Genomic DNA, 16484 nt, shown 5'->3' on the forward strand with positions numbered 1-16484 from the left:
TTCAGTACCTGTGAATTGAAACTTTCATTCTGGATCAAATGAGGGCAAATGAGAATGGCTATTTATTTTTCAAGTGGCTTTATTTTTATTTCTCTTGCTATGTGTTTTAATGACTTTGTTGTCTCCAAATTTCCCCTTCTGCTTTGATGCTACTGTAAAGTTATAATCTTTTATTTATGAACTCATAATTTGTCTATTTTTATATTAAAAGTTATTTCACTCCAGAATAAGGCCCTAATTCAAGAAAGCAGGCTCAACTTTAAACATCTGCTTAGGTCCCATTAACTTCAATTGGAATTAAGCATGTGCTTAAGTGCTTTCCTGAATTGGGACCTAGCATAGAAGAGCAAATGGGGAATAGAGTAATGAAATCTTGTTTGCAAATATTAGCAAAATTATTAAAATTATATTAAATAAAAACATGTGCGATGAGAGTCACACTTCTGTCACAACTTTTTGCCTAAAAGGGAAAGGATGCAAAAAGGCTTAATGGTTTAAGGATACATGCACTCTTCTAAAATGTAAAAGATATGGTATATGTACATGTAAATTTAAGTAAGCTACAGTACTGTGGTTTTCCCAATGGAAAATTCCTCTCTTTAAGGGAACACTGTTAAGCTTTTTGGATTTCAAATTCTGACCCTTTTCTTTCTGACATTTATGAAGCACCTTTTGTCAAAGTCAATGTAATTTTTAAAATGTATGTGAAATAGATGGATAAATGAAGATTTTTGAAAGACAGAATTAATACATTAATGTATCATTGCCAGGAGGAACAAAGTAATAGTAAACAACCATACGTAATAAATAACTCAACACATACACTGGATGGAAAATATTCAGTAAGAAAACAGATTTCAATTTCAGGCTCCCAGGATGTGATTATGATTCTAACCAATAGTCAGTCAATGAAATATTTTATAACTGTATATTCCCTGGCAGCAGGAACAACCCTCCTCCCCATTGTAAATCTCTTTTGCATCTTATCCTGACAGACATAAGCATGAAATAGAATTCAAATCAAACAGGAAAAAATACTAATTTATAAATACGCTACTAATATTCAAAAGATGAATTTATGTAGTGATGGTTAAGCGGGGGGAGGAGAGAAGGTGCTTGCAGAAATATGTTTTTATCTGGACCAATTCCAAGAACATCTGAATTACATAATGCCCTAATTATTAATTTGAAAAAAAAGAATCTAAAAATAGAAAGGCACAGATTCAGTGTAAGTTCTAATTAAGACATTGTGTACACCATTTACAAACACAGAATTGCTGAACCACAACAGTATTAAATGTGGCACTTGGATCACTACACAATTAGGCATGCTTCCCACATGACAATACTGTACCTGCAAAGCATAAGGAAAGTGTATAAAAGCAGTTTGTATTATTCTCAAAATCCAAATCAAGTTTCATCTGAACAGTTGGAAATTACTCCTCCATTCTAATTAATGTTCATATTCTCTATACATTTCTTCATCTATTTTGTTCGCAGCTAGGCAAAAATATTTTAAATGTAATTCACACAAACAAAAAGCAAACTCAAAATTCATGTGAAAGGTCTATTTTAACACCCTAAATTCAAACAAAGTAGAGTTAAGGCTGATAAACCTCCATTTTATCCCTCCACATTTTGATTATTAGTCCAGGGGTCACAGAGCTGTGGACAATTTGAAATATCACCACTACTGCCTTTCCTAAGTATATCAAAGACTGCCCTTATTCTGTTTTGCAAATACACAAGGTTTTGACGCCTTTATTATATGGTTCATACAACAAAAGCATGATAAGGAAAAATCATTATGACATTTCTTGAAGAGTTACTGTGAATGAAGTAAGCCACTAGCAAGAGATGATTTTTTAGAGGTTGATTTTTAAAACCTGTACTATCCAGAGGAATTCAGTAGTCATGCTGTTAGTTGTGGTTGTCACCACAGTTTGACTCTAAATCTCACTTGTTTTGCATTTACTACAACACTTTTAAAAAAGTGCACCAGGCAGAAACTTGGTCTGCAGATTCTCGCCCAAAAGTGATATTTTTTCTTTTGCAAATTATATATTAAAAAAATTAGATGTTATTAAAATGTATGTATTCCATTACAGCCTAATCTGTTCATTGTAAGAGAAAAGTAGTACCACTAACCATTCCTCCTAAATCTAGTTAGTCTTCCATCTCTTCCTATTGTAGCATGACTAGCCTATTGTCTGTATAAAGCCTCTTCTGGTTTCTAAAGATCTCCTTCAACTTTGTTTGCTTTCATGCACTTTGATTCAGAAAGCACTTGTGATTGTGCTTAACTTTAATCACCTGCATAAATCCATCCCTGTTCAGCAAAGTGTTTAAACCCCACTGAAGTCAACAGGAATTAAACACATGATGGTGGGTTTTTGTGAATAAGAATAGATTTAAGCATATGCTTAGAGTTAATTATATGCTAAAGTGCTTTCCTGTATTGGTGCCAGAGTTAGGGTTTGTTCTTTCCAGGATACATCTTAAGTCCACCATTTTAGTGAATTTATATGGTTCTGCTTCATATATCATGGCTCACTTTGACAATATATGTGATGCTTCTTTAGTTTTCTGCCAACATTTACAAGATATGTTTCTGCTCACGAGAACATTTATTGAAATCTGGCTTGAGCAATCACTGCAGCATTATGTTCATTTATGTTAGCACAAGATATAACATATTTTGGGTAAATATATTAAATTTTAAACATGGCTTACTTCATTCACAGTAACTCTTCAAGAAATGTCATAATGATTTTTCCTTATCATGCTTTTGTTGTATGCACCATATAATAAAGGTGTCAAAACCTTGTGTATTTGCAAAACAGAATAAGGGCAGTCTTTGATATACTTAAGAAAGGCAGTAGTGGTGATATTTCAAATTGTCCACAGCTCTGTGACCCCTGGACTAATAATCAAAATGTGGAGGGATAAAATGGAGGTTTATCAGCCTTAACTCTACTTTGTTTGAATTTAGGGTGTTAAAATAGACCTTTCACATGAATTTTGAGTTTGCTTTTTGTTTGTGTGAATTACATTTAAAATATTTAAAGTGATGATAAAAACCATTGATATTCCTTTACTCTTAACACAAACGGGAACAAAAATAATGAATGGCCCCAGCGTGAATATTAGGCTGATGATTTGCTAATGCCAAAAAAACGGTAGATAGCTGCTAGAGCTATTTATAAATGGCTTCAGCATTTGAGAGTGAATTAAAGCTACAGTAGATCTTCCCTCCAAAACCATATATTCTGTTTTATAACATTACGTTTTATTTTTCTTTGAAGTTTAAAGATCTGTAATTTTTGTATTATAATATGTCAGTTGGGTATGAACCCTGGTAATAGACGATTGATTGAATCTGTATGAAATCTATTGAATAACAATGGCTAGGCAGGTGGCAAACTAAGACTATTGCTTTATGATGCAAAGCATGCTTGTCTTACTGTTACCTCATTCTTCATCCCCCTTTCTCCACATTTGTCTGTTTCGTGCATCTCATCATATGTCTACATTGTGAGCTCTGTGAGATAGAAGACTGTCCTTTCTTTTGTTTGTGTATCATTTAGCACAATGCTGCTTTGATCCTGATTTGGGTTCTTAGGCTTTACTCTTAATACAAGGGCCAGATTTTCAAAAGAGCTCAGCTCCCATTTAGGCACCTAAAATTAAGTGGCCAGATTTTTTTAGTTTCTACTGAGAACAGTGAAGAATGTTGGGTTCTGATCACTTCAGAAATCTGATTACTTCACATATGTCTATGTGGGAGCTGATCACTTCTGAAAATCCAGTCTCAATTGTGGCCACCACGTACTTTTGAAAATCTGGTCCCAAATAAATCATAATAGTAACTACAGATTACTCTTCAAATCAGTGGCATGATCGAATATGTATACAAATGGGCAATCAATAGCAAATATGTCTTTTACCATAGTACTAAATTGTTTCTAATTACATAAAAATGATTATTAGTAATGTCATAGTTCTTAGGGAGGAGGAGAGATTCTAAACTTTGTTTAATAAATCTAGCTGATGTTCTTCTCTAAAAATCTGTTTCTAAGAGCTTGTTTTTAGGAATACATTTTTAGATCTGCATGCTGGGTGTTATATGACAGTATTCCTTCTAAAGCAGTGGTTTTCAACCTTTTTTCATTTGCAGACCCTAAAAAATTTCGACTGGAGGTGTAGACCCCTTTTGAAATCTTAGATATAGTCTGCAGATCCCAAGGAGTCCTTGGGCCACAGGTTGAAAACCACTATTCTAAAGGATATTTTTGAAGGGTAACTCTGCCACAGGCACTTTCGGAGGAAAAGTGAAAAATAGATTGGTCTGCCAAAAATATAAGAATTTGTTGGGCATAGGTCTGTCAGAGCTTCAGATTTTTCTCATGGTGGACGTTTTCTATTACTTCGTATCATACAAGCAGTAACTGGGGATGAGTATAGGAGAAGAACGTAGGAATTGGTGCATTTATTATTTATTTTATTTTATTTGTATAGTGTCATAAATGTGCAATGGAGATAAGAGTTCAAGTATCTCAGCTCATTCCCAAGCCTACCCAAAATAGACAATGATCAACATTGCAAAAGAAAAGGTGTCCGTTATGGCTGTAAGAGCCATTGACTTGGCAGGAGTGGCTGTGGAGTAGCACCATTCCACTGGAGGCATTCTGACTGTGGAGCACGCGTGCCAGCAGATTGTCTTCTGCTGCAGTGCTGGGGTGCACTGAAGAGTGGTGCTTACAATTTCTTTTTGAATATGCAACTTCTCCCTATGTCAATGGCAGTCCGGGAAAGGTGAAAACATGAAGGGGATGAGGGATAAGGTCATGGTCCTCCTCCATGCCCCCCTGACCTTGCACAAGGACAGCACAAGCGCTGGGTTAATGGGTGCCCCCTGCATGGGTGCTCAACAGGCTGAAAGCCTGTCCCGCCCAGCCAATTTGCACACCTGCTCAGAGGCAGCCATAGTCTGTGTCAAAATGTCCATTTCTGACCCCGTTTGTTGAGACACTTCCTAGTTATACCCATGTGATTTTAGCACTGTGTTCCTAATTTTCTCTAACGTAATACAGCATTTAATAGTACTGTATGCCCTTAGTAGTGTCCTATATACTGTATCCTTTATACTTTGCCTAACCTTTCTACCATTAATATTTTTGCTAATATAATACATTTGGCTCACTGTACACATGATTTTTGTTGCAAGTGCCACTCAGATAAAAGGTCATTTCATTTGTGCTGTCCCGGGAGCCTAGATTCTCAGAGCCTTGGCTCGTGCTGGGGCTTTCAGGTTCCCAACTCTGCAGTAGGGAGCCTGGAAACATTGGAAGCCGTTGCATCGTAGGTCTGCCATGGGACCACAGACCCTGGAAATCCAGGATCCCTGACCCCTTGACAGTCCACGTGGTGGGGCTGCTGTGGGCCTGGACAGTACCCTGAACTGCAGACTGTGGAAACCCAGAGTCCCCAGCAGCCTGCCAGGTGAGCTGGCAGGGAACCAAGAAGGTTTCCACTGGAAACCATCCTGTGGTTGGACAAAATTTCATCAAACCCAAACTGTTTTTATGAGATACTTTGGGTTTGTTGGAAAATTTCCAACCAGATCTTCTGACCTCAGTCTGTACCTACCTACTGTTCTCAAAATTGTGGAGCTGTCTACTGGCCGGCTGTTGCAGTGGGGGTAATACATTGTCCAGGAATCAGATGGCAGATTTACCTGCAGAAAGAGGACATGTTCATGAATTTTGTGGGTGGAATTTAAGAGTGCTGAAAATTTGGCCCTCAGATTTTTTTTTTTTATTTTTGCATCAAAGCTAAAGTTATTTTGTGACATAAGTGTCTCCTGGTCAACCTCGGGTTTCCATTGTAAGCCTGAGCTTCATTGCCTTACAAATTCCCTTTTGCGATCACACCCCATTTCTGTAGTAACCATCCCCAAAAGCAATGGACCCTTAACGCCTGGACATAGCTGTAAATCTTATACTCTGGATTAAGAAAATTTCAATAAATAGTAATTCTGATTTAAGATGGTTAACAAAAGGCCTTTAAAAATAAATGTATGGGTCTTTTTTTAATAAATAAAAGGAAAATGGGGGGAATTATTTCTGGGATTATCAACTTTGAGAGCTGTTTTAAGCTTTTAGTTTCTAGTGTAATTTGATTTCTCATGAATTTGTTAGTCATAGCCTAGTCTGTAAAATCTTGGAGCATTTGATCTAGAAACCTTTTCTGCAATATCTTTCTGTAGTTTCCTTCTCTTGTAGAAATCTCTCTACTGCTATTTCTGCAGTGAAGGCCCATTAATGTGCCAAGTCACACATTAAGGCAAAAATGAGTGACTTTAGCGAGCAGTTCAAATCTGTGTCTAATAACCTGCAATACCCCAAGTAATGTCAAATTAGTCCTGCATATCTCACAGAAAACGTATGGTGATGGCTTTGTTTTCTTGTTAGCAATCAGGCCACATCATTAAGCTTCTCTTTGAAAACGAAGAAAAATGAATATGAAACTAAAATATTTCCATAATGTTTAATCTTAATACTTTATTCCTTCATCGTACTAGATGGTTATGTAGATATTTTTACTTTTATGCTGCTTGAACTATGTGCTTGCAACTTGCCCCCATTAGTAAAATGAATTGGAATTGTTCTCTTAGTACCGTAACACTACCCATATATCAGATCATGCTACATACAAATAGAAGATAGTCTTACATTTTTCCTATTGCTAGAATATTCTTAATTTACTGTATGTGGACAAAGAGCTCCGAAACTCTTCTCTCCAAATCTCTCAGTTGCGGGCACTATACTAATCTCAGGATGGATGATAGGTTTAGCAAGAAGTAGAAATCCTTTCTATGCTATTTAAAACCAATGGTGTTTTCAATATCAATAGACAAAAATTTGAACCATGCCTATGTACTTGGTGATATGCAAAGTAATAAATAATAATAAATCATAGAACACATTTCATCCCAAAAGCTTGGAACATATTTTATAAGATAAACAAACTGGTAGAATACACTTGTACATATGTTAGTCTTTCTTCTGTGAAATGCAGCCACCTGTAGGATGGAATGCAGCAGTTGCATGTCAACATAATTCCTTAGGTTGTGAAGAAGAATATTGTATGTTTGGAGCATCTGTTATGTATTGTATTGCACATGGCCAGAGAATTCAGAGGGTCATCCTTTGCATTTGAAACTGCAAGCACAAGTTGGGCAAACAGAATGTGATTATTGGAGGTATAAAATCCACTAGTTTTGAGTTCACTTGGTGTTAGCATGGTGACGCTTTTGAGTTTGAGTGGCAGGTATTTTGAGGTTTACCTTCGGTTTCAGCTTGGTGCAAATTTCCAAGTGAAAGTAGAATTAACAATTATCCCACACTGTGTGGGGGAACCTCTCTGCAGACCCACAGAACACCAGGGCCATCTTCTAGATCATCAGGCAGAACTGTCAGGAAACCAGGTTTTTCTACTCCTCCTGCCACTAGAAGCCATTACCGAAAATGCTTTGCAACAGCATGGCTATCTGCTCTTTCTGCCTGCAACTGGCTACTCCTTTCCTCAGTCTGTCTACAGCCTGTCTCCATGCACAGTGAAGAGTCAGCAGCAACAGCTGCAGAGAATGTTGGGAGAGGCAGTATCAGACTACCTCTAGTTTTGGTGGGGTTTGAGGTGCTTTCAAGTGAGATACACCCCGGGGCTGGGAGCAGACCCTAGGTGCATGGGAGAGAATGGAAGGAAGAAAACCTCAGGTGAGAGAGAGGCTGGAGCTTACCACATGGGGTTCCATCCATGTGGCAAAACACAGGAAGGAGTTAAGGGAAAGAAATGTTATGAGGATTTCTTTGCATTTCCTCCACTTCATCCCATCAGTTGATCGCCACAGGGACTGAACTGCTTGTTTGCCCCCAAATCCTATAGATCCTGGTGGAGGGAGGGTGTCCATGGGACACCAGGCCTCTGCACCAATTCTAGGACCTTGGTACATGCCTGCCTGCGCGCTCCCCACCCCACCCCACCTCTCTCTCTCTCTCTCTCTCTCTCTCACACACACACACTCTCACACACACACACACGGCAGGTCTCATAGGGTATGTCTACACTGTAATTCAACATCTGCGGCTGGCATGTGTCAGCTGACTCTGGCTCACGGGGCTCGGGCCAAGGAGCTGTTTAATTGCGGTGTAGATGTTTGGGCCCCGGGCTCTGGGACCTCTCCCCCACCCCCCTTTGGATCCCAGGCTCCAGCCCAAGCCCAAACATCTACACCACAATTAAACAGCTCCTTGGCCTGAGCCCTGCGAGTTCAAGTCAGCTGACAGACTCCAGCACACGTTTTTAATTGCAGTGTAGACATGCCCTTAATCACTCTGCCTCCATTTACTCTTCTGTAAAATGGGGCTAATAATACTAAGTCACAGGGATGCTGAGGACTAATTAGTTCATATTTGTATAATACTTCAAAAATACAATGGACAATAAAAATACTAAGTAGTATTACATGGCACCAATAATTAAAGCTGTAATATTTTTCCATTACTTTGTGACAAGAACTCTGTGGGATATGGTGGTGTTTACAATTGCAAACTGTTGAAGAAAATATATTTTTTCAGATTCTTCTTATATTACTACATTTCTTCCAAATGCAATGTAAAAGTTACTTTGGGAAACTTGCGATGATAAATGGCCACATTTTTGCCCTCCTACTGTGTGCTGAATACAGCTTGATTTTCATGACAATTGAAGATTGTTCTTGGAACAACTCCGATGATAAAGTTTTCATGGTATCACATAGAAAAGGAACAGAGTACAGAAAGCAAGCTACAGTAAGTGCAGGTTTAATGTCTTGGCCTCTATAGGACTGCCAGTAACAAGTGTCCCGTAAAAGTCAGAGGAATATTGCAATAGTCATTTTGGGGCAGACTAATGTTCCAGTTAGTGAAATATCCTGTCTCCAACAGTAGCCAATGCCCAATGTTTCAGGGAAGACACAAACACATCATAATGCACTTAATTGTGCAATGGGGAAAGAGAAATTTACCCTGACTACAACTAGTGATAAACTTATTCCCTGAAACATCTGAATTGCTATAGTTTGTAATTTTGCCTGAGCTAACCTAACTGCAAATACTGTTCTTATTCATGCTGAGTGGGGTTTTCAAAAGCATCTAAGGATATGTCTATACTACCAAGGTTCGAACTCACACTCAAGCCTAATCCCCCTCCCATCTACACACACATTGTACTAACCCAGGGTTTGGACTCCGGGTCACAGGACCCCACGGGGTCAAGGTTCTGAGTCTGAGTCAAGACGGGATCTAGAGTTCAAGCCTAGTGCTTTGGAGTGTATACATGCCCCACTGGACTTGTGCTATAGGAGTCCATCAAAAGTATTCCAGAATCCCACAGGCTCTCTTTGCCCTCTGGACAGTCAAATTTTTCCACACTGTACCAAGAACAAAAGGCTAGAGCTGCCACACTTTGGAAAGGCTCTAGGAAGTCTGGGAGATTGGTCCAGTCCAATGACTCAGGCCTGCGTAATGCAGTGCAGATGTTGGATCCCCAAGTTGGGACCCAGGCTTCAACAATTCATAACCTGGGGTTACAAATGAATGTAGACACTCAAGCTGTACATTAACAAACCTGGGGTCTGCTAACTCAGATTCTACAGCTTGCATTGCAGTGTAGACATATGCTTAGTGACTTCGGATCACCAATCTCATTGGCTTTCGATGAGACTGGTGTTCCCAAGTCACTTAGTTGCTTTTGAAAATCTCACTTGTAAATATCTGACCCATTTTTTAAACATGCAAAGTTATTTACTTTAGAAATATTCTGGTGTTTGACCAGCTGCATTAGCCCACTGTAGAGCAGATGACACTTCTTTTTCAGCACTGCTTCTGCCCTGCTGAAGGTTTTTGTTAGCATTGTCCAGGGGAGATTAGTGAGGTTGTCACACTTTGAGCTAAGGCTGTCTCCCCATTGGTTTTACCAGCAAAGCTGAATTTACCAGAAATAATCCTCTTTAATAGTGCTGCTTATGGGTTCCATGTTAATTATTTGAGCTAGTCTGAACTTCCAATTCTTAGATCAGCAGTTAAACATCATTGGTACCTAGTAGGTTACCTTCTAATGGAACTTATTGTCCTGAGAGATTTCTGCTGCTGACTGTTTTTAATAATCATTGTCATCTCCCTTGAGAAATTGATATTCAGCTCATTACTGTTCCTGATTTTAGGAGTACCAATTTCACTTCATTAACGGTGAGCTGGGTTTTAAATTCTAATAGCATTTATGCTGTAGGTTTCTAAATGAGCAGTGTCAGCCTTTTAAAAAGCATTGATCGAGAGAATAGAGTGCTATTCCATTGTGTAATTTACACAATATAAAACAAAGAAAATAGGTCTCTCTGCTGTGAATTTATGGACTGTTCTCTTTATTACTATTCATATTATAGGAACAGCAACAGTACTGGTAGTTTATGACCTCATGATGTGATAATGTTAAAGCATCTCCATAAGAGCTCCCACAGATAGAGCTGCTGTTCTCTGTTGAATCAGTGGCATCTGCAGAAACTTTCCAATGCAACATCTTGTGAAAAATTCCCCACGTCACAGGTTGACATCAGGAGTAGTTAATGCATATTGTAGTTTATACTGATGGTTTATTATTTCTGTCACTACCCAAAGGTGTGATATTCACCTCCCAAAATATGACTTCTGCCCCAAGACGTTTACAAACAAAGGCCTAGATCCAGCAACGTTTAAAACATGAGTAGCCCTATGAAATCAACAGGACTACATGTGCTTACAGTGCCTGGCTGGAACCTGGGCCTAAATTAGAAAACAATGCAGAGCGGATTGGGGAGTGAAGACAGGGCAAGTCTGTGGTAAATGCAGCCTGGGCACTGAGGTCAAAAGGACCCCAATGAAAGTTTGGAGCTTGGTCTTTCGACGTCTTGATGAGCATTCTGACTCTGATCCAGCAAAGTATTTAAGCATGTGTTCCATTTCAAAGTGAAGTTTGGATGCTTATGCAGTCATCCAAATCTTCTGATGTCTGTCTTGTCCCTCTCACTTCTTTGTTCCAGTCTTTTTTCCCTTTTTCCTCTTAGCCAAATCAAATCCCTCTCTTTAAATCTCCAAATCATCTTACTCCTTTTCTGATTCTTAAACCTCACTCTTTAACCCCCAACAGGCTCTCATTCGACAGCTGTTTTCCTGACACTGGCCCCCTATTCTCCATAGGCCCTCACCTGTGTTGGTATCACACTGAAAAGATCTCTCCATGTTCCACACAGTCTATTTCACTCTGGCTAGGTCCTCTCGTCAAATCTTATATGCAATAGAGATTCCCCTGGTAACAGTAACCCCAGAATGTAGTGCTCACTTTGTCCATCGGAGGCCTCTGGATACTATAACACTTTGTGAGAAATTTCAGGTGTCACCCAACCTTCCAGAGATTACCAGACCCTAGTAGAGTTTAGTAAGTTTGGAAGGTCTATCTGGGACAAGAATAGTGTGTGTGTCTGTGTGTGGAGGGAGAGAAACTCATCCAAACTTTAAAAAATCTAAATAAAAAGTTTAAATTTGGGTTGAGGTTTGGGCTCATTCTTATTTATTTCTCAAAACTAGTCACCCATTCTAAATGTATAATTGCTTTCTTTCTGAAATATTCAAATGTAAAATGATGGTTTATAAAGTTCTCCTTCTGCCTTAATGCCAGATCATTGGAATCATGTTTTGATCCTCAAATTTGTAGTCACCCAAGTCAAATATAAGTCACTGACTTTTAACTAACACAAGCATACCGCAGCTGTCCCTGTGTTTGAAATTCAAACATTCAGGTTTATGGAATGATAAATTTGTGACAGTTGAGCAAGAAACTGTTGCAAAACCTAGGTTCCTTGGATAAATGCCATTGTTGATTAATTTTAATATATTTACATTTTATGTAGATTCTTAGCTGTTGGCTAATATATATTCTAGTTTCATTCTTTAGAGATTAACAATATCTCTTGTGTGGTCAGTTTCCAGTTTAGTACACTGTTTCTTTTGAAGGATTTGTTTTCCTGAGTTCAACTTTCAGAATCACACTTTCACAAGCCGCCTTTCTGAAAATAAAATACAATTTAAAAAAGAGCCTGTCAGGGCTTGTGCCAGTTAAATCCAAGCTCTCGGAGGATTTGTTTTTCTTTTGGCGTCAGATTAGATGTTCAAATCAAGCAGTGTTTCTGGGCTGCGGATGAATGTCTATAGAACTCTTAATGAGGCTAATCCCACAGCAGCACATTCCAAGTAGCTAATGGGCGCAAGTTCATTGCTTACTTTAACATCTCTTGGGTCAGAATGGAGTGAATGCCTTGCTTAGTGGGCAGTCATGAGTGCATTATTAGCAGAATGACCAGCAGCAGTGAAACGTGGACAACATAATATGCTCTGGGACTGCCTTAGACACCACCCAAGTTTGATGCTCAGGTAAAAAAATATATATACTATATATATTAATATATATACACACCAGCCTTGATCTGTTTTGTTGTTGTTAGTTTTGGGAGTTTTTTTATTTTTTTTATAAGAGAGTAATATTGACTCCAAGGAACTAAACTAAAAGCAAACTAAGTCTGAGGATAAAAGATGAAAGGTAATTTATTAATTGAACCCATTGAATTAATTTTTGGTTTGCTAATTAGCACCAAGAGACCGTGTTTGTGGTATAATGAAAAGCAAAGACAAGCTGTATCGTTTGCTATTTTATTAATTCATATAGCACATCATAATTCATGTAAAGTTTATAAACTGTTCATATCTGACTTGCATAACAATATTAAAGTTCCTCTAGTCACTTATCTCTGCCTTTGACTCTATGGTGAAGACCATGTTGCAAGTAATTTTATTATCCTTTTTCATTTCTGAGAATGAATGAATATAGATATACTATTTTTATTGCAAATTATCTATCTCAGGAAGTTCTTGGTTCAGTGCAATACAATTGGATGTTGTCTTTTTGGGATGGAAGGTGACAGTGAATTATGAAAAGATAAACCATAATATTTGGCAGGCAGGGTAATAGATCTTTTAAGACCTAAAAGGTAGAAATCTTTCTTCTGATGGAGTGAAAACAAGCTTTTATTTTAATTTGCTTTTTTAACAATTTTCCAAACATTCTTTGTTTTTTAATGTAAAACAAACAGAGAAACTCAAGGGCATATTATTATGTTTAACATATCTCATTTTTCTTTTGTCTTCAAAATCTCAATTGGAGTTACGAATTGGCAAATAAATACTGTAATTTCTAATACATAAAATTTTGCCTGCTATTTAAACCTTTTTTAAATATGTGCCTCCCAACTTATTAAAAAAATAACGAAGTATTGTTCTATGAAGTCTCTTTTGTTCATTTTCTATTTGATTTTTTGTTGTTTAGATCAATTCAGTTCCTGAACTATCTTTAAAGAAGGTACTTTGGGCATATTTTTAATGAGTGAATTCTCCAAAGTCTGCTTTAAATTGTTTTTGTGGATTTCCATAAAATTTCAGAAGTATATGAAAAAGGCAAAGTTCTAGGGAGCCCTGCCATGTTACTGAGGTAGAACTTTGTGGAGGTGTTTTGTACTAGGAAATTACTTAGGAAGTCATCCAGAAATGTGGCATGTAACAGCTATTTTATGCTTTCCAGAAAGACGATAGATGTGCCAGGCACTTACTTAAATGTTAAAATAAATAAGTAAACTTAGCGTGACTGAATTTCCCTTACTTTGAGAAATGTTAACATGTATAACAAAAAAGTGATTCATAAATCCGCTTCTACTTATATTGACAAATACTTTTCTAAGGCAATAGTACAAAGTGATACCTGAATAATAAGTGTGGCTTTGTAATTGTAATGTTTTAATAAAACAAAACAATGTCCTGCCCCAAAATTTTGAAGTTCCTTTCTCATTGTCCCAAGTTGTATATTCTTTGGATTTCAATGGCTACAAGTATTCACTGTAGGTAAATATTCAATTGAAGTTTTTTTTTTAGAAAAAGTTCACTTTAAAATGCATTAAAAGCCTAGTTGGCTAATAAGGAAATGGCTCATTACGTGTGAAAAGTCCATTAAATTACTAAACTGAAAATTGGCCAATTTAATATTGACTAACAGGATAGTACGGCATGCAAAAATATGGTTCCTATGCATTTTACGTAGTTATTTTGATTGTGTTTCAGAGCCTTTCAAGTAGCTACCAGAATTCATAACAGAGAGAGAGAGAGAATAAAGTCTATTAAAAATTGTACACTTTTCCTGGACTTCCAGGATCTCTATTATACTTTTTCTCTGTATATTTAATATGCACACCTTGCCCCAGGGCTCCATATCCTAGCAGCCCTTTTTTCCACCCAGGGGGAAAAGAGTGTCTACCATGGCTCCATCTAGAGTTCCTTAAAGCCTCTCTGAATCCTGGCTAGTGGTAGTCACTTGGAATGCCTTCTACTCTTTATGATGCCTCCTTCCGTAATGTAAAATCCTGACTTTTGTAAAAGTGTAATCTGGTAGATTGGTTTCAAACTAAAAATAACAAGAGTAAAATGTGTAACTCCCTCAGCTAAATAGTCAATGATTAAGAACAAGGAATCAGTTCCGAGTGGAAAAATGCAGAGAACAGTTTTTATTTAAAAGCTTAGCTGAGGTGATTTTACACCATTGCAAAGATGTAACATTGTTTTTAAAGTCTGCACATGTGAAAATTCATGTAGTCTGAAGGATTTTCTCTGATTAAACTGATTTGCACACATCCAAGAAACGTGGGCCTCAGGGATCAAAAATAAGTTGCAGATATTTTGTGTTGCAAGAAGGTTGACAGTAAGTGGAATATCAAGCAATGATGATGTCTCTCATCCTATCTATGTCACACTTCATTTCCTAAAGGCAGATTTTCTTTTTTTTCCCACTCTTTTATATAGGCATTATCACATTGCTTAAATTTGTCTGAAACTCACTTCATGTTCCTTAAACTTCACCCACTTGGTATAGTATGTTTCATAATTCATTGCTCTCTTTCACCTGTTTGTGATTAGTATTAACAATATCCCTGTTTCTGTTGTGTAACTGTAAAAATACTATTTTATTCTTTGCATATACTTTATAAGATGTACCTGTTTGTGCTGAATACTTTGAGATTTTCCTTCAATCACCTGAATATTAAATGGAAATAATTACGTTCTATCTGCAGGAATCCACTGGGTAATTTACCAGGACACTCACTCACTTGATTCATCAAGAACTACCCAGATAATTAAAAGGAGTTTAGAAACTCTGAAGATAGGTTTCTCTTTTGTTCAAAAAACAAACCACCACACCTCTTCATTCTTGTCTGGAAATAAGATCATACTGAGAGAAAATCTTTTGCATTACTGAGTACATTTGTGGCTATAGGCTCAGATAGTATAAAGCAGCATAGCTTAATTTAATTTGATGGGGCTACATTAATTTATACCATATAAAGATCTGTCCCTTTATATTTCAAGTTTCAGAGTAGCAGCCGTGTTAGTCTGTATCTGCAAAAAGAACAGGAGTACTTGTGGCACCTTAGAGACTAACAACTTTATTGCTACAGCTCACTTCATTGGATGCATAGAATGGAACATATAGTAAGATAGATATATATGATATACATACACACACACAATTATTTATTTATTTATTTATATATATATATACACACACACACACACACAGATAAGTTGGAAGTTACCATACAAACTGTGAGAGTTTTTTTCTCCTGCTGATAATAGTTCATCTTAACTAATTAGCCTCCTACAGTTTGTATGGTAACTTCCAACTTATCTGTATATATATATATATATGCTCTAATAAATTTGTTAGTCTCTAAGGTGCCACAAGTACTCATGTTCTTTTTATATTTCAAAGCTTCCCTTGTTTCACATGTATCATTTTCTGCTTTGTATGTGCTCTTTCCTCCAAGACACTTTAAGTGACATTGCGATATGCTGTTTAACTGCAGTTTCTACAAAATGTTGCAGCGGATTAATAGTGGATTGCCATTAATTTATATTTTAGTGAGGGGGGGGTTAATGTCTAAAAATTTTACTATACATCCAACATAGCCACATTAGTTAACGTAACAGAGTACTTTAAAAAATTGTTTCTAAATTGAGGACATGTTGTTTTCTTACCACCTAGAAAACTTTGATCAATTATTTGTTTTAATTTGTTTTGCTTTCATGGTTGCTGTCATGTGAATGTAGGCACAAGTATTAAATTTATCTGGCCAATAAACATGAACATATTATAAATTTACGTATATTGAACTTTTTATTGCTATGCTCTTGAATTGCACCCAAATTCTGATGGAAAATGTTTACTGATACAGCATGTTTGCAAGGTCAATAATTAAAGATTCTCTCCATGTTTGAGTTATCTCTTCATTTATGCTTGAAATTGTATTTAATGAA

General features: G+C 37.1%; 1 protein-coding gene across 7 annotated transcripts in view; it reads left to right on the forward strand.

Annotated features, from left to right (window-relative positions):
• TRPM3 (transient receptor potential cation channel subfamily M member 3) overlaps window positions 1-16484 on the forward strand; it is a 590787-nt gene that overhangs the window by 389788 nt on the left and 184515 nt on the right. The window lies entirely within an intron of this gene.

Source organism: Natator depressus, chromosome 5 (genome assembly GCF_965152275.1).
Source record: "Natator depressus isolate rNatDep1 chromosome 5, rNatDep2.hap1, whole genome shotgun sequence".
NCBI lineage: Eukaryota > Metazoa > Chordata > Testudines > Cheloniidae > Natator > Natator depressus.